At 43.6% G+C, this 18,867-nt stretch overlaps 1 protein-coding gene and 1 non-coding gene across 4 annotated transcripts in view; both read left to right on the top strand.

The window, feature by feature from the left end:
- The window catches only part of CA10 (carbonic anhydrase 10 (inactive)), a 305,607-nt gene that overhangs the window by 142,945 nt on the left and 143,795 nt on the right, over positions 1-18,867 (top strand). The gene's annotated exons all lie outside the window — the stretch shown is intronic.
- Positions 8,166-8,277, top strand: LOC148686742 (U5 spliceosomal RNA). The gene has a single exon (XR_015948612.1). It is a non-coding gene; the product is annotated as a U5 spliceosomal RNA (small nuclear RNA).

Genomic DNA, 18,867 nt, shown 5'->3' with positions numbered 1-18,867 from the left:
GAGAAGGCGATTGGGCCGCATCTGGCCCACGGGCCTTAGGTTGCCTACCCCTGCTGCAGACATTGGGAAGCTTTAATGATTTGCAGTTAATGGATGCCGCGTGCTGTAGTTGAATGCTGAGTATTTATTTCGTGAGTGCATAAATGCAATGCATTGTAATATTTACAGAGAAGCAATACAACATGTATGTGTATACTGATTTTCCCTTTCAGAAAAGCTGAAAATGCTAGGTGATGGCAAAGTTTGTATATGTTGCAAGTTACCTGTACAAAAGCAGAGAGCATGTCATTGGGGGAACTGAGGCAGACAAATCAATTTACTTGGCTTGTATGTCCAGGCAGGGGGAGGGGAGATGTGGAACTACAGTTCTCATGTTCAATCTGTGGGCGACCCCACAAATAACCCAGAGATTCATTTTAAATAAAAGCACACATTCTACTCATGTAAAAACACGCTGATTCCTGGACCGTCCATGGGCCAGATTGAGAAGGTGATTGGGCCGCATCCGGCCCCTGGGCCTTAGGTTGCCTACCCCTGTTCTAGAGCATTGTCAAAGGTAGATCCATCTGGGAGGTGGACCAAATGGCCATTGATTTGAAACCACATCCCTCTCTTCTAGACACAGACATCTATCCATTGCAGTGCACTGGCTCTTACGGGACTGACAATGATATTTTAATTTTTAATACATTTTATTATTCGTTTAGGTGGAGTCTTATATTTAATTTTACTTGTTAGCTGCATTGACGTGGGAAGGCATGCTACAGATGCAATAGAAAAACATAATAAAAAAGGTTGCATGGAGGTATACGATCACGTTATTTAAATGAGAGAAATGAAACAGCCCACACTTCTGCAAATCGCGCCCATTGCAATTCTGTCCTGCCCCGGGGGGATGTGGCAGGCAGGGGGATCTCATTAGAAGTCCATGCCTTTGTCTTTTTGGCATCAGCAAAAATCAGTTGCTTGTTCTGTCTGATTCTTTTTCAATTATGCTCAAGGGCTTGATAATGGAGGAAATGTTTACAGTACATGGGTCCTTCATTAGACAAAAAGAGCCACTTAGCTTCACGAGGTATAATTGACGTCCTTCCTGCCACTTGTCAGAGAATATTTGGCATCGCATGTAGGTGCTATAGAAAGAAGGAATCTGTTTATATGTTTGTGTAATGTGGCTGAGTTTGCATGTGGTGCTAAACTAGGGAAATGCCAGCCCGGGTCCTCTCTTTTTGTCCCCTTCCTCTCCTCTCCCTTTTCCTGCTAGAGCTCAAGCTCACTGCCAGATCACTGGGCTTCCATGCTTCTCTTTCTACCCTCCCAGCGCAGAAGCAGTGTGAACTGCCAGTGGCGGGGCAGGTTGGAGGCTGCAATGCTTCTGAAAAACAAGTTGCTGGGTACCACAGGAAGGGAGACCGCTCTTGGGCTTTGGTCCTACCTGAGAGTTTCCCACTTTGAGAACAGGACGCTGGACTAAATGGGCCCCTGGCCTGATCCAGCAGGCTCTTTTATGTTCTTTAAAGAGAAGGTGGGGTGGGAGGTGATGATCTTAAGAGAGAAATGCCTGTCCATGCAAATATGTCAATAGCATTCAGCATTGTGGCCAAGCATTGAGAGATACCAAGATCTGGACCTCCTCCTCCTCCTCCTCCTCCTCCTCCTCCTCCTTCTCCTCCTTCTTCTTCTTCTTCTTCTTCTTCTTCTCCTCCTCCTCCTCCTCCTCCTCCTTCTCCTTCTCCTTCTCTGGCGATCACTCATAGCCGAGTAAGATTGTCTTCCCTGAACACGGTCTTAACTGAGTTCATAAGTGACTGTGGAGGCCAATTCTGGTTCCACACTGGGGACATAGGTTTCCGGGCAGGAGTTGATCACAGTGAGTGTTTGCCAAGCGTGCCTTCCTTTTAGTACGTTTCTCCCTTTCGTCCTGAGTTTGAGCGTCTTCAAAGTCCACGACACCTTTGGTAAAGGCTGTTCTCCAATTGGAGGACTCGCAGGCCAGTGTTACCCAGTTCTTGGTGTTTATACTACATTTTTTTGTATATACTACATTAGATTTGCCTTGAGAGAGTCTAGACCTCTTTTGTTGACCACCAGCATTACGCTTTCCACTTTAAAGTTCAGAATAGAGTCGTTACTTCCATGCTCCTCTCTGCTAGTGCAAGTGCAGAGAGGCAAGCCAGCAGTGGTGTAGCATGGGTTGCCAGTGTCCAGGGCTGTGCAGAGGGGTGAGTGGGAGGAAGGAAGGGAAATGGACAGAGTACACATGCACATTCAGCAGCCTAACAGTGTTGGTGTCACCCAGGAGACCACAGCCACAGAGACAAGAAGAGTCATTCTATTGTCTTCCTGGTTTGCATGGAGCAGCCCTGGGTGTTGAAAGTTTGCGGCCCCTAACAATTTTGCGCCAAGGGCAACTGCCCCTGTGGCAACCCACTTCAAGCCATTGTGTTCCACTCCAATCATGCAATTGTGCAAGATTCTCTGATGGACATAGTTTCTCCTTGAACAAACATACTTCTCCATACAAGAGACTCATGGGGTTTTAATGACCTTTCCATCATGTTTTGTCATTCTAACAAGGGTATGAAGGGAGTGGCATAAGCTATTATATTTAGTAGTTGAGCATTTCGAGATGCATATCCATTTCATTAACTTCTGAGAGTATTATTTTTACCCTTAATCAATAAGTTTTATGATCCCCAATTCTCTGGTGGTCAGCTACAGATGACTTAGCCATCAACTCTCTTGTCTTTGCACACTACGCTTGGGCAATTATGCCGTATTTAGTGACTGAAAGCATAAAATCGTTTGAAAGCCCGTCCTTCCTATGTGTGGCGTAATTGCTTCCAGCTTATTCAGCGCTTATTGAATTAGTATTGAAAAGATCATTTCATGCTTGGTTAAGTGGTAAATCCAATTCATTTGCTAGTGAGACAAAGTAACAAATCTGACTTTAACAGTGTTAATTGTAAGGCAACAACAAAAAAAGCAAGAGCAGCTAACAAAGGTAAATTAGTTTGTTTTTATTTTGCTACAAATCTGACCTTTCGCTTGTCATGTTTGAGATAATGCTGCAATTGTTATTTGTTTAATTATACACTTTGGTAATGATCCAGCCAAACCTTAGTAGGTTGCATAACCCTTGATTCCCATGGGAGACAGTTAAGGATATTCTTATATCTCCCACTAAAACAACAGATCTTAGAAGTGATTTCCATTTGCTGGATCATGACCTTTATAGTTGAAACGGGGAAACATACAGTACCAATAAAGTGGCATTGTGTACAACTAAAGTTCATTTAATATAAATCACATAGTATTCAAGGCAGCCGGGGTGGGTGGGTGAGTGTAGAAACTATATATAAATTTGTTCCATCTGTATTGAAACATATTGTAAATCTTCCCAGCTTCTTTAAGTCATCCTGGGTTTGTAGTTTAATTAACTGATTCCCAACTCTTAAAGTCCAGTCCTCTAAAGACACCATGTTCTGGGTTTTCTGTATCTTAGTTATTTTAGTCTTTGCAGCGATAATTAGATTAGAAACCATTTCCGCCTTTCATTTTCTAACATCTTATTTATAATATCCAAGAAGTATTAACAATGGACCCACAGGCAATTGAAACCGCGCAGCTCTTTGGTCTCATTTGTATAACTTAATTCCAGAACGTGTGCACATCACACTCAACGCCCCCCAAAATGAAAACTTCCTCCGCTGACCACACTTCATGCAATGGTGTGAAGCATGATAAAATTTCATAGGTGTCAGATACCACTTACACATAATATTTTAATGATTACTCTTAAAGTTAGAATATATGCACTCCTCCTGCAGTGGAGATTCCTCAAATCTTATTCCCTAGCTCTTTTAAATTATTCCCCTTACAAGGTATCAGAGGAAGGTAATAGATTATTTTATAAGCTTTTTTTTTAAAAAAAGAGAGGCTAGGATCCTTTCTCAGTCTCTAGCTTAATGTTTAAAAAAGTCACAATTTATCTCTGCCTGTAGTATTAGTAGTAGTAGTAATAGGCTCGGGTGGCAGTTAGGCATTGGAATATGCAGGGCCGTCTTAAGCATATCTGGCGCCATGGCGCCATGGTGCAAAGGTCCCTCCAGCACAACACACCACGTTTCCCAGCGCGGCATGGCTGCTGCGGGTGCATCAGCGTGGTGCCCCCTGGCGGCCCGGTGCCCTGGCGCATTGCGACACCCAGCCTTGCCTTAGGGCCGGCCCTGGGAATATGTATTTGTCTGGTGTGTTTGAGGACTGGTTGTGGCCATCATCCAACCCTCCTCTTTTAGGCGTACCCCGTTAAAGGGATCCGGGGGCCGTGGATTCCGTCCAATGCTCTGCTGGTGGCTAGGGCCATGGCACGACCCCCGGTGACATCAGGGGAAGCTTTCAGTTGTATTTGCATCAACAGGCTCCTCCCACTGGTTGTTAACCTTATATGACTCCCCGCTGAGCGGGCTGGAGTCATGCTTGCTCGTGTGTCCAGTGCCTAAGCCAATACCTCTCACTTGCTCTAACCAAAAAGTTGTGGCCTTATTTTATCCATTAACTTAAATTCATGTGTCACTGTGTCTTTATTTCTCGTGGGGGGGGGCGGGTCATCGAACCATAATAATAACAATAATAATAATAATAATAATAATAATAATAATAATAATAATAATAAATGCCCTGACTTTAAAAAGTGAAAGAAAAAATAGAAACATACTTTGCACCTGAATCACAACCTCATAAAAGATTGTTTTGTCTGACAAAGTGGCATGTTTTTCAGGAACTACCTTAGTCCTATTGACAAGTCTTATTTTAAAATTGCCTAGTTCCCCTTCCCCTTGCAATTAAAATGTCTGTTACAGGGCTCGGTGGGGCAGCCAGCTCATGCAGCAGGCTGGGGTACAATTGGGGACAAAGGGAGGGGACTTCAGTGAAAGAGGAGGAGCTGGAGCCAGGGGGTGCCATTTTGTGTTTTGCCTCAAACAGCAAAACAGCCCAGCCCAGCCCAGCCCTGGTCTGCTGTCTAAACTCCAGGTAAATAGTGAAATGCTTGGGGTCAATTTACTTCTATACCTGTCCCAGATCAGGCATCCCCAAACTTCAGCCCTCCAGATGTTTTGGACTACAATTCCCATCTTCCTTGACCACTGGTCCTGTTAGCTAGGGATCATGGGAGTTGTAGGCCAAAACATTTGGAGGGCAGCAGTTTGGGGATGCCTGTCCCAGATCTTTGCAGCTGTTAATGAAAAAGCTTTTTGAATCCCCACCCCCTTATTTCTGGAAGGCTGTAGGCTTCTATTTCTTATTTGCAGCAGGATGCCTATATCCTCTGGCTCAAGATTATGCCATTAAAAGCTAAAATCAAAGATGCTAACAGTGATGCACAATACATTACATCAGGGGATTCCATTCTGCTTTCCTGCTTACCTTTTGAATAATCCAATAAATAAGTCTAGACTTTTTTTTTTCCAAAAAGCTGCTCAATTGAATTTTAAGTGCACACTGTTCCAGCTAATATCTGAACATTTCTTTGCTAGACATGTTGTGGCTTAAGAGCCCAGAGTGGTAGGCCAATAGCTGGAAACCTTGAGTTTTTGAATAAGATACCCATCGGCACTTGATGAGAAAACTGGGTAAATGTAGTCCGTATGGGTGTGCAGAAACAGCAAATTGACAGAGGCAGAATGCTGAGAGTTTATTATTATTATTATTATTATTATTATTATTATTATTAAGTCATTTTTATTAAATTTTCACTTTAACAATCCAATCATATCACGTTAATTATACAAATTATACAAATACATATCAATTAATCCAAATATTCTGCCAAATTATATATATATATTGCTTCCCATGCTTCAGACTCGGAGAGTTCTAATCATCATAAATTACTGCCTTTCTAATCAATATAATCCATATCCTTTCCAATAATTCTGTTATTATCCTTCAATCTTCTACACTGCCTCTGATATATTCCCACAAGCGCGTTTAACCAAGCATATCTATTTCTGTGTGGATTTTATGTCTATGGTTCCCTTCCATAAATTCCATAAGTTTGCAGTGTCTCCTCGCGTGCTGGAATTTTTGCCGAATCCATCCGAGAGTCTTATCATTGCTGGCAGCCGCCATCTTCAGACAGTTCCAATAAATCAAGTCCACGTGTCTGCTCTTTAATTTCTCAAAACCAGGTACAAATTATAGTCTTTCCAGGAAAGGCCAGCCAAGCCAAAACTGAAAACACACATCCAATGACATATTTATGACTCCCTTGCCCTATGACTGTTTGTCTGTAACCCAGTTTACTTCAAAATGGTGGATTCCCTAATTAAAACTGCGTCACATCCCACAAATCTTCTTGAAACCGTCCACAAGGAATTTTAACAAGCTCCAGCTGCTGATGAGATCTGCTTCTGTTTATTTAGGGAACCCTTGATCGTCTTCCAAGCATATCAGATAATAAAAACCTTAATTGTATATTTTTTCATTTCCACACAGTTTATATTTTAAATACCATATTATATCAACGAATTCCCAACTTTCCATTTCTCACTTCTTATGGATGTTAAACACGGTTCTTCCAGGGGAATTTTGTTAAGTAAAATCTTAAGGCATAATTTAAAAAAACAGTCTCCCTCCCCTTTCTGTTCCATCCAACATACCACTCTGTCTCTGGTGTGATGTTTCCTCAAGTCCTCTTATCTCCTCAGTGCCTGTTTTTTTTTGGCAGAATCTTTCCCCTCCTCGTCCGAAGCATGTCCATTATTTAAATCCAATTTTTCATCTTAAATCATGGAACTTGACGGCGCTCGCGGGGACAGCGTCCCGGAGATCCAGACTATCTCAGGGACTTTCCATCCAGTGTCCCCCAGCCCCTTCTTTTTTTCAAATTTGAGACCGAGTTAAATGGGCATCTGCGGATGAGACTGCACCTCCCCCTCTCCAGGGAGATTTCGGGAGGCTGCTTACTCCCATAACAGCCTCTAATTACCCCTTGATGTCGGAACGATGGAATAATCAGCCATCTTCCATTTCACCTCAAGCGGAAGTCCAGAATGCTGAGAGTTTGCTAAAGTTTATGGGCCTCTATGGCATTTCTCTTGGGATCTGATGTGGGCTAGCAAACCGGCCGTCTTCATTGGGTATGTTCTCTTTGCCTCTTCTATATTTGCAAATGAAGCAAAAACATAGGAGCCTAGGAAGCTGCCTTATACCAAATCAGACCTCTGGTCCATCCAGCTCAGTATTGTCTATACTGATTCACAGCAGTTTCCCAGAGTTTCAGACACTGAGTCTCTCCTAGCTGGAGATGCTTGGGATTGAACTTGAGACCTTATGCCATTGAGCTGTGGAGATTCCTGAAATGCTACAGATACTTTCAGCTTCTAATGCTTTCTCACCCGAAGTAAATCAAACCTAGGTAATGCTGCTGCTGGAACATTCAGAGCTCGAATAAGGGGTGGGGTGGGGATGAAGAACTAGTGCACAACAATACACTATGGAAATCTCAGCTTTTTAAGCCCCATTACACAAAAATACATGTCCTAATACATGTCAACGGTTCCATTCAAAGGCGACTATGGGGTTGCGGCGCTCATCTCATTTCAGGCCAAGGGAGCTGGCATTTGTCCAAAGACAGCTTTCCGAGTTATGTGGCAAGCACGACTAAACCGCTTCACCCACAATGGAACACCGTGATAGAAGCCAGAGAGCATGGAAACGCTGTTTATCTTCCCGCCACAGCAGTACCTATTTATCTACTTGCACTTTGATGTGCTTTTGGCAGGAGCTAGGACAGAGCAGTGGGAGCTCACCCCATTGTGGGGATTCGAACCACTGACCTTCTGATTGGCAAGCCCAACAGGCTCAGTGGCTTAGACCACAGCACCACCCGCATCCCCCTAAAAATTCAACAAGCATTTGGAAAGTTGCAGAGGGAAGCTACTTGGGGATGAAGGATCTGGAGTGGTTAAATGGCATGTGGCTGGGGAATAAATAATAATTGAGGATGATGTTTAATAATAATAATATCTTTATTACGGTCATAGACCAGCAGAAAAAGAAAAAAACCAATAATACATAAAATAGATCTTGCATATCATCTTTGAGCCATACTGTTTCATAATCCTATTCTAAGTTTAAATTGGGTTAAAATTTAATGAGGGATGCTCTGGTTTCACCTCAGATCGTGTAAATCTTTCGCCTTTTACTAAAGATTTCCGTGGGGAGGAACATTGAGGATGATGATGATGTAAGGAAAGGTTTGGCACACCCCTTTCCATGCCTCCAAATTATTTCCTCCCAAGTTTTTTCCTCCTTCTGAAAAACAGCTCTCAGATATCTGTTCCATTCATTTGCAATTCGACCCTAATCAGGACTGCCCCATATGTCAGTTTTGGGTCTAATATTTAGTGACAGCCCTCCCCATCTAAGAGCCAATGTATTATTATTGTTGTTGTTGTTGTTACTATTCCTCATATTGAAAACACTTTGCTCTGGTGCATTTTGCTACAATGCTTTAGACTTAGAGGAGCAGGCAGGCTTAAACAATGTCATAGGCTCACTTCGTGTAGACATGGCTTTGCGGGAGCTGCTTTTCTGCATCAGTGTGGATTATGTGTGAACCCACTCCATGGGTTGTCATTACGTTTGCAGTTTTTAATGTATTTTTAATCTTTTGTTGGAAGCCACCCAGAGTGGCTGGGGAAACCCAGCCAGATGGGCGGGTTATAAATAAATAAATAATTATTATTATTATTATTTCCCACCTGATCAGCACACCTTCACTCACCAGGTTAAGCTTTATGTTTGCCATGTGAAAGGCACTCCAGCTCTGCCAGTTCAGAACTTTTAAGTGGTGTCGGTGGGGAAAGAAGAGCCCCGCGTTCTTCCCTTTCGCAATTTATCTCCAGCCCTCTTTCCACCATTTGTCTAATCTTCCCTTACTGTTAGGAGGGAGGGAGGAGAGAAGATTAGCTGCCAGGAATAGCGATAACAGGAGATAAACAACTGAAGGATGGAGCTTTAGCTGGCAGTTCCCCTTTACCTATCGGTGTGTCAACCTCCGTTAGTTTTCTGTGTCTCGAGAGGGAACCTTCAAAGGTAGAGCCAGACTGTTTCTCATGCTGTAAAAGTAATGTATAGTCTGATTCCCGCAGTTGAAGAGTTGCCACCAAGAAGGTTTCTCTGTATGTTACATGGATAGTATCGACAAAAGGGATTATTCCTGTCAGGCTTAGAGATAGCAAAGGAGCAAAAAATCTGTAAGGTATATAGAAGCATTCACAGCCTGGTTCCATATATTTTTTGCCTATTAGCACCATCATTATTATTATTACTATTCAAATAATAATCAGTCTCAAGGCAACTTAAAGGCATTTAAAACATACAAGCTACAAACCTCCTCCTTCAGACTGAACCCATTAAGAACAGGTTGGACACCGCTCATCCAGGAAGTGATCTCACCACAACAAAGGAAACCATGCAAAGTCTTTCTTTCAGATTGCCGTGATTTTGCTGAGAAAACCACATCCAGAATATGCCCTGCTGTACTCTGGTTTGAAGGCATTTTGGGACAAGCACATGGTTTTCATGGTACCCATGAAGTCATGGAAGCTACCCCAGGCAAGGCAGCCTTGATGTGAATGTTGACACCCCCAAAGAAAAACAACTAATAGCTGGGAGCTCTTCAACACTATGTTTGAGAACACCTTCGTCAGCTCACATAGGGAGAAAGCTGAGCAACAGGGGTTGGGGGTTGGTACACTAGCAAAATCCCCAATCTTTCCTGTTGGCCCTGAACTAGATGTAGAAATTCTGGATTTTCAACAGACAGGGAGCCTGGAAAGGGAGAGAGGTGGTATTCCCATAGATCCCAGCAAAACCCTCAAAAAGCCTGGCTCTCAAGTCTATTGGTTCTGAACCAAATATTCAGGTGGATTTAGCAGGAAGAGACTAGCTCAGCCTTGCTCTCCCACCTAGGTCTCGGTCAGCCCTCACCTACTACTATAAAGTGGATCTCATTGTGTACCAATTAAGCACAGAAACAATCACCAAGAGACTTGAGGACTGACTAATAGGACAGCCACCAGACTTCTTGGTGAGATGAAGATCTGACCACTGTTTGTTCCTTGACCACCTTACCTGGCCTACCATCCTCTCACTACCAGTGACTACATGGTTCCCCTCCCCCAACTCCCCATAGGTGCCAAGTTCCGGATTGAAATATCCGGAATCAGCAGCGCCGCGGCACCGGAAGTCGCTTCTACACACTTCCGGACATGCGTAGAAGTGACTTCTGGCACCATGGACATTTTGGAAATGGGCACAGCAGCATCGGAAGTCGCTTCTACGCATGTCCGGAAGTGCGTAGAAGCGACTTCCGGTGCCGGCGCGGCACCAGAAGAACATGGCCGCCAGCAGGAGCTCCATAATCTGGGAGGAATACGGGGTACTTTGCCATTCGGGACACCTGCGGGAAACAGTAAGAAAATACGGGGGTTCCCGGGGAAAATGGGGTACTTGGCAGCTATGCAACTCCCCCGCAATTGAATCCCATATCCTCCTTCCAGGCATCTGACAAAGCCCCTTCAAAACCAGCAGAAGAAGAGACCCACTGAAGAAGAACACTACACCGTAAATATTCAACCCCAGCAACAATGTTAGAAGGGGGACCCATGCCCTTACGTCACCCCCCCTTTCTTTGGTGTCACTGCTGCTGAGGGCACTGCCACTTGTGTTGAGACTGGCAGATAAGAGCCTTCTCCCAGAATTAGGGCTCAGTCGGCTCATGATTGTCAGCCAGCCTGGAGGCAGCCTCTGGCTAGTGATGTCAACAGCAAAGTCCTGGGCACAACAAAGGCATGGCAGCAACTGCAGAATGGGACCAAGGTGGAACAAACAGCCCACTTGCTCCGTAGGCCATCCCAGCTGTTGCATTTGCTACTTCTGGGACACAAATCCCACCAAGTTCAGTGGCGCTTGTTCCCATGTAAGTTTACATGGGATTCCGGTCTTAGGCATTGGAGGTAAAAACGCAACATCTGGAGTGATTGCCCCAAACCAAAAAAGAATCATTTGCAAATCCAGGAACGCTCTTGCTGACGTGTTCTTGGCAACCCACCAGCATCAGAAGACAGACTGTCACAATTTCTCTCTGGCTGTTTTCAACTACATGCATAGCTAACATTTGCAAAAAGATTCTGTTTGTCTGATAATGTCCCCCGCTTCTTTCAGATTCCTTTATTATTCAAAGATGCCATTCCTCTCTTGATTCTGCATCGATAGCGCCAGACAGTGCACGTTTGTGAGTGGATGTTGTTTGTTTTAATGGCCTGGAGAATACAAAAGTTCCGTCTCTGGAATGGCGCCCCATTGCATTAGGATTGCTTATGCTTCTAGTTCCATGAGAAATGGGTATTGAATCATGTGGTCTGGACTGGAAGAATGGCCTTTGTTGCACGGGTGCTGGCAATATAACTGTGTCTTGTGCTCTGTTTGGAGTGTTCCGCTTTTCTGTACATGGCATAAGGCTGGTGTGCTTAAGGGAGATTGTTCATAGTGGGGGAGTATACATGGCAATAAAGAGCTTTTGCCAGTGATTAAAGCCAGCGAAGCAAAGCTGAGAAACACAAAAGCTGTTTACTGTTAAATACATCTCAGCATTACCCAAGAAGCCTTGCTTGCCAAATCACAAGATTAAGCTTGAATAAAGGAGGCAGAGTGGCTGGTGTCTCCAAAAACGTGAAGGTGCTTCAAGTCTAGTGATGGGCAAATCTGTCCATTTCAGTCCCTCCTCTTTCCCGTCTTAAGGTCAATTCTCTGCATTTCCACATCTTGTTTGCAAATATCTTTTTTTAAAGCTGTCATGAAAATCCATCAGCGCGTCAGTGTGAATTTATCCGAGTGCACACATTTGTGTGCGGAGTTTTGCCGAATATGTGCTGTGAAGGAAATGGGATGTTGTTAGGTCTAGTTTGGATGCTATGGGGTTAATTTATTAAAACTTGATGGCTCCAGAGATCAACTTGGAAGCTGGTTAAATCGTTGAGAAAGATGCAGATTGCACATAGGCTGTGTCTGCTGTTAAGAGAAAGAGGTGGGGGAGACTGTTTAGCTTCCCTGTGTTTGGGAGTCATGCAGCCAGGGGGTAAATTGGGGAACCAGGTAAAAGGATGAACAGATCAAGGCGGGTCTCAGGATACAGACAAAGGAACACATGCCAGCTGAAGGGTGCAAGATATGGCAAATCAGGCATATGTCTTAGCTCTCGGGACTGTGTCTAGCTAGGGAAAACTGGATTGCATTTAACCTACATTTATTTGGCTGTGCTTTTGCTCCAGTTGGGAAGAATGCTTTATGTGCATGTAACCATTCCGATGCTGCTGTTGTTTTCGCCTAAGAGCTGCTTCTTCATCCTTTTAGTAACTTTTAATCTTGTTTTATAAAACTTTTGTGGTCTCCTTTAATGTACCGTTTAAAGTGCCAAGTTCTATACTACCTTCAGAGCTCTCAAGGACACACAGAAGAAGTTTTAAGCTGATGGAAAACAGCCAGGAGTAAATAATACTTTTACCTGGTGGCAGTGAGAGAGACTGCTTTGGCTCGCTTCCTCATCATGGTATATGCCCTGGGATCCCTTGATAGGCACACTTTTGCAAAGCACATTTTCCACAATGTACTGCATTTTCCATAGGCCATTTCCCCCAAATATATGCATTTGTATGTGCACATTACCTTAGAATATGAATTTTTGCATGGCCACTGCAAAATTCAGAGAAGTGTAAATTATGTAGATGCCTGTATTTCGGTTCGCATATTGTTCTGGAAAGTGCTAAATATCCGCCTTTAAATGTGAACTGAATTGTAATTCCCCCCCCCCATTCCTTATTCAAGTCCCCCTCATTCTGCTATCCCTAACTTCTCCACCAATAGAATCCATTCCTATCCGATTCAATGGGATGATCCAGTTGACATTGTGCAGTTGGACTTTCAAAAAGCTTTAAGATATCCTCAATGAAAGTAGGAAGAACCTCAGGCCTGGGGGCCAAATGCAGGCCTCTATCAGGCCCTCAGCATTCTCCTCAGGTCATGTTTTTCATACCCTTCTTGAGACTTCTCGCCTAGCTGGAATGTGTCTTGAACTCTGAACTCTTGCTTGCCTGCATAGAGGATTTTATTTTATTTTATTTTATTTATTGAATTTACATACCACCCTATACCCAAAGGTCTTAGGGCTGTTCACAGAACAAAAAATAGAGAGGGGTGTGCAAGCTTACGTAGAAATTAACCTAGCATTTAAGGTAAAATTCACATTCATTGCCTCACACACTTTTCCCTCTGATGCTGCTCACCACTGGTGCATGACCCACAGAAGGTTGCCCAGAAAGTGATGCAGTTGTTTGGCCAAAACAACAGGTAATGCCAAATTTGCGGTGAGCGCTGTCACCTGCTGATCTTTTTCTTTTCTTTTCAACAAATCTTTATTGGTTTTTAAACAAATACAGATACAATAGCCATGCTGCACCCCACACCTTCAATGAGAGGACTCCCTTTCTTACCTTTGTCCTTGGAGGAGGTAAGGAAAATAGATAATCCATTTACTTAGATTAGTACTGTTGGTGTGGAGAATCATGGAGCAAAAACCTGGCCCCTGATCTTTTAACATCAATGCTGAACACCGGGGAAGAGAGGTTTTCATCAGGACCACAATATGCAGAGTTGGGAGGTTTAAGCTTTCCGTCTCCAGCCATCGCCCTCCCCCAAACCATTCCCCAGTGTGGCAATTCCTGTCAGGGACCATGCTGAAGAGGGCTGCACAGAGGAGGAATGTTCGGAGCCCCCCCCCCCCGGATCCTGAATCTTCCCAGGAGCAAGAGGACAGTATAGATTTGGAACAGTGGTTTGCAGAGGGGCATAGTTCAGAAGGCAGAAGCTGGGAAGTACTGGATGGGGAACAGCAAGGAGGAGGAGAACTAGGAGAGAGAGAGAGTTAACAGACTCACTGCCACTTGAAAGTGTTCATCTGCTCAGCCCAAGGTCAAGAAGAGCAGGTAATGTGGCAGCAGAGAAAGCACAGTGGTTACGAGATCAGGTTACCTAGTGACGTGGGTGACTAGGGATGAAGTGGGTGGAGCCCTTAATTGGGATCACCTTCATTCCTAGAAATGGATTCTTTGTTCTCTTGCTGTGATCATTAAAGTTTCTTTCCCCACCCAAATAAGATTTATTCATTTTCAAACACTACAAAATACAAAAAATCGCAAAAAAACAAAAAGACACCAAAAAAGACAAAACATAAAAAAGAAAAACATATCAATTCTAACATTTTTACTTGACATTGTAGACTTCCTCAATTCCCCCCTCACTGGGTCCATTTTTAAATCCAAATTAAGCAATTTTCATATTATATCTTAAATCATTCTAACACATTTTTTCATCATCTCTCAACTATTTCTATTCTAGAAACATCAACTATCCTAAACCTATAATTCATCAATTAATCCAAATCTAAATTTATTTTCCTATCCATCTATCTTCTATTTCCCCCCCTTAGCCTAAAATTTATTCCAAAAATTTTTCCATAAATTCAAATAATACTTCGTCTATCCTTATAACATTTAAACACTTAAATCTAATTCATCCCCCCCTCCCCTGGACTCAGGGTCTCCCAGATGATTCAGCCAGTTCCATAGGTCGTTCCAGTTCCGGACCATCTTAATCAATCAGAAAATAACATCCATTATTACTCCTCACCCCACTCCCACTCTGTCACAACCTATCCACCACACTTCCTTCTTCGTCCCCTGCTGCCTCCCCAGTTCTCGGTCATTAAAGTTTCTAACTCTTAAGAAGACTCATTTTCCTTTGTTCTGCTTATCTACTGCCAAAGGGGGGGGGGGGAGCTGATTCCCTGAAGCCTGACAATTACCCTTAGATAAAAAAGAAATTTTGCCATCCTTCCTCACTTGCTGCAGTCCTCTCAGTTTTGAAGGCCAGTGCTTCATACTACACATTTGATATAATGTATACTCCGGCCCAGAGACTTCATGGAATCAAGTGTTGTTGTTTTTAATGGAGCGGGTGTCTCATATAGTATCAAAGAAACTTTCCAGTGTAATTGCTCTGGATGAAAGGGATAGGAATCCCTTGTTCAAATTGATGCAGAGGCTCCTTGCAGCTGTTGTTCCAGCCATTATTTCCTTTGTCTCACGGTTGCAGTTCTTCTCCTATGAAGAGTTATTTCCATGCCTCGTGCTATTCCTTATAGCATCTCCTTTTCTATTCCACTTCAAAGGGTCTGTCTAGAGGAGGATACTGGGGCTTGAAGGAGAATCAGAGTGTGAGACTAATAATCTGGAGGTTTTTGGAGCTGCAGAGCCTCCAACATTTCTCTAATGAAAATAGGGAACGTCCAAATAAAAGCAGGACATTCCGTGGCTCCTGTAAATCCAGGACTGTCCCTGGAAAAGAGGGACACTTGGAGGATCTGAAGTTGCTGTGACTACCAGTACCTGGAAAGAGAAGCTTTCACTTGCCGTTGTGTTTCTTATTTGATTCCTCCCTACAGATGGATAGCTACCAGTATGGGTAGCTGTTACCGTAAGAGAAGAACTATCCATCTTGTATGACCATCTGCTTTTGGAGAAGATGAGAGCTGCTTCAGATGTTACTTTTCTGATGCTTGCATTTTTAATTGGCCTTCTACAAAAACTGAAATAGAGATGAATCTGCTAATCTGAATGTTCATATGTATGCTCCATAACTGCAACTGCAATAGCATACACAATTACACAGAACTTACACTTGGGCATATGCATCCGAACCTCTTACGCAGGGGCTGTTGTCATTTATACAACCGTCCTAAATTCACCACATATGCAAACACCCCGAATCAACAGAATTCAAAAGTGCTTTTATTTTGGCTATTTTCTACTGTTATGTCCTCCTCCACCTCTGCACCTCTAATCCCCCCCCCCCAAAAAAATGTGCAGCTGTGAATCCTGTTATCTGGCTCACCCCATGAAAATAGTTGGCAGGATACATGCTGAATGTTGCCAAGATATAGGTGTCTGCATTTCCCCCCAATCATAGCTTATTGAATTTCTAAACTATAGCAAGCAGTGACACTCAAGATATCGTTTTTCTTTCTTTCTTTCTTTCTTTCTTTCTTTCTTTCTTTCTTTCTCGGAAGACAGAAGTTGCCTCATTCATTAGCAATGGCAAAAAAATGATATATTCCCGCCAGAATAGGTAAAAAATATAATTCCTCCTAAACATATAGCTCCTCCTAATAGTTGCATGCAGGGAAAGGATAGTGTATACAGAGGTTCTATGATCAATGGAGGTCATATTTCATCTCCCTGTTTCCTGTATAGAAGCTTTGCCAGGTATGCACAGCTTGGGATGTTCTACATGCACAACAGAATAAAGTTGGTCACAGCCAGGGCTTTTTTCCAGCTGGAACTCGCCAGAACTCAGTTCCGGCACCTCTCAGGTGGGTGCCATTGCTGTTAAAAGAGAACAATTCATGGGGAGTTCCGGCACCCCTTTTCCTAGAAAAATAGCACTGGTCACAGCACTGAAGCACCAGAGTTTCATAGTTGTAGGAGTGTCGTCTCCTCCTGTATGTAGGCTGGTATCACAAAAAAATGGTGTCTGCAGGTTAGAATCCTAGAACTGTAAAGTTGGAAAGGACCACAGGGGTACATTAGAATGAGCTATCGCAGAGTAACAGGGATGCGGGTGGCACTGTGGTCTAAACCACAGAGCCTAGGGCTTGCCGATCAGAAGGTCGGCAGTTCGAATCCCCGCGATGGGGTGAGCTCCCGTTGCTCTGTCTGAGCTCTTGCCAACCTAGCAGTTTGAAAGCATGTCAAAGTGCAAGTAGATAAATAAGTACCGCTGCGGCAGGAAGGTAAACGGTGTTTCCGTGCCCTGCTCTGGTTTGCCAGAAGCAGCTTTGTCATGCTGGCCACATGACCCGGAAGCTGTACGCCAGCTCCCTCAGCCAGTAAAGTGAGATGAGCACCGCAACCCCAGAGGTGTCTGCAACAGGACCTAACAGTCAGGGTTCCCTTTACCTTTTTATCCCAGAGTAATGGCACCTGCATTGACCTCCATGTGGCCCCCATGCTCATCCCACCTTTTGTTACCCCTCCTGTTGGAAATTTAAAGGGAGCAATTGCAGCCTTGAAAAGTGTGTAGACCAACACTTTAGTACGCAATGCTGGCATTGTGTGCCTTCGTGTGCATTTCCCTCCCTTCTTTCCCCCTGCTTTGATTGACGCTTGTAGAGAACCCAACAAGACAGTGAAGTGATTTTGGCTTGGCTTTGTGTGTTTTTTAGTTGATGTTAAATAGCTGTGACACTCCTGAGGTGCTTGTCTTTGTTGTTATTCTTGGCACAACTAATGGCTGCTCTGGGAGTATGGCATGCACCGAGAAGGTGTCTTTAATTGTTGATGCTGTTCAAAGGATATTACCACTCCTGACAGATTTGCTGATGCACCGTTTATTCCGGTAGCCTTTGGGGCAGTTTTTTCTCCCTCTTTAGCTCCTTGTGCTTCTGTTTCTTGAACTTTCTCTCTGCACGGAACCTGCGCAGAGTTGTGCCAAGACACTTTCGGTCAAACAGACAGAGGGGTTCCTCAGCTGAGTGGACAACAATGAATTTTGCTATAGGGAGATAGATTTCATTCCTGAGTAACTAGAGCAAGGGAGGCGAACCTGTCAGAAACCTTGCGTACTTTTATCGAACTTGTGGCAGGAAGCAGAACTGTGTCAGTTAGCAATACCTTTCATATAGGGGTGTGGCCAGTCAGTATTCATTGAATACGTGGAGGGTTTCTTGCGATCGTTGTTTTTTTATGAGCAAGCTTAATGCGATCTATAATTCCTTTCGGGAAAGGTTATCGAGTCTAGTGAATCATCTAGGTCTGCCTGATGTTGCCATATTATTAAAACTAAGTGGTTGTGGCAGGATAAATGTTATACCACTGGGTGCTTCCCATAATCCCACTAGAGAGAGAGGGACGCTTGGATAAAGTGAACCTCTCATAAGTTTAATTTTAACTAATATGGGGCTTCCTGTTTCCAGCGGTGAGAAATAGGTCCCATACAATCGGACCTCAGCCGTGCCAGTAATTCAGGGCTGACATGGGGGTAATTAGCCCTGGCAGACTCCCCAGGGTGGCGGAGGACTGTCTCGTAGACTCACAGATTGTCTGAAATTGTCAGCTTGCATCAAGGTGCAAGTGGCAGTACAATGGGTCCAAGAGCACGACACGGCTGGCACTCTCCGAAGCCACTCTCATAGCCGGAAATATCTGATTGATAAAATAATTAGATTTGGACAATAAACAGACATAGTGTGGACCGAAGAAGACTGAGAAAAAACCTGCAGAATTGCACAGTTCCTGGTGTTTAAGCTCAGACTTCAAAGAGATTCTCATCATGGTGTTTGGATTACGGAGGTGATAGGTACGTTCTTTTTTCTTCTCAATACCTACAATTGTTTTTCTACACCAAGCCTCATTAAGAAACTTATTTTTTAAAAGTACGGGTGGACTTCTATTTATAATTAAGTTCTGTACTCAATTGTGCATCTTTACTTAGACTTGAAAGACTTGATAAAGATAAAAGAAGAAACCAGGTAGTGCTTGTTAATATGACGCAGCACAGAAAAATGAGAGTTCCTCCCTTTTTCAAGGGAAGTGGAAGATAGTTGCTGGCTGATTTTGTAGTGACTTGAGACAATAATTTGAGATAACATACAGTGCATCTGTTTGCAGAATTTCTTCATTATGAGCGAGAGAGAAGGTTAGATGGATGTCTAGCAGCCCCCCTTCAGAAGGGGGAATTGTGTGG

This window comes from Zootoca vivipara, chromosome 2 (genome assembly GCF_965207765.1).
Source record: "Zootoca vivipara chromosome 2, rZooViv2.hap1.1, whole genome shotgun sequence".
Lineage (NCBI taxonomy): Eukaryota > Metazoa > Chordata > Lepidosauria > Squamata > Lacertidae > Zootoca > Zootoca vivipara.
The sequence above is the reverse complement of the archived record's forward strand: the minus strand, read 5'-3'. Positions and strand labels throughout refer to the sequence as shown.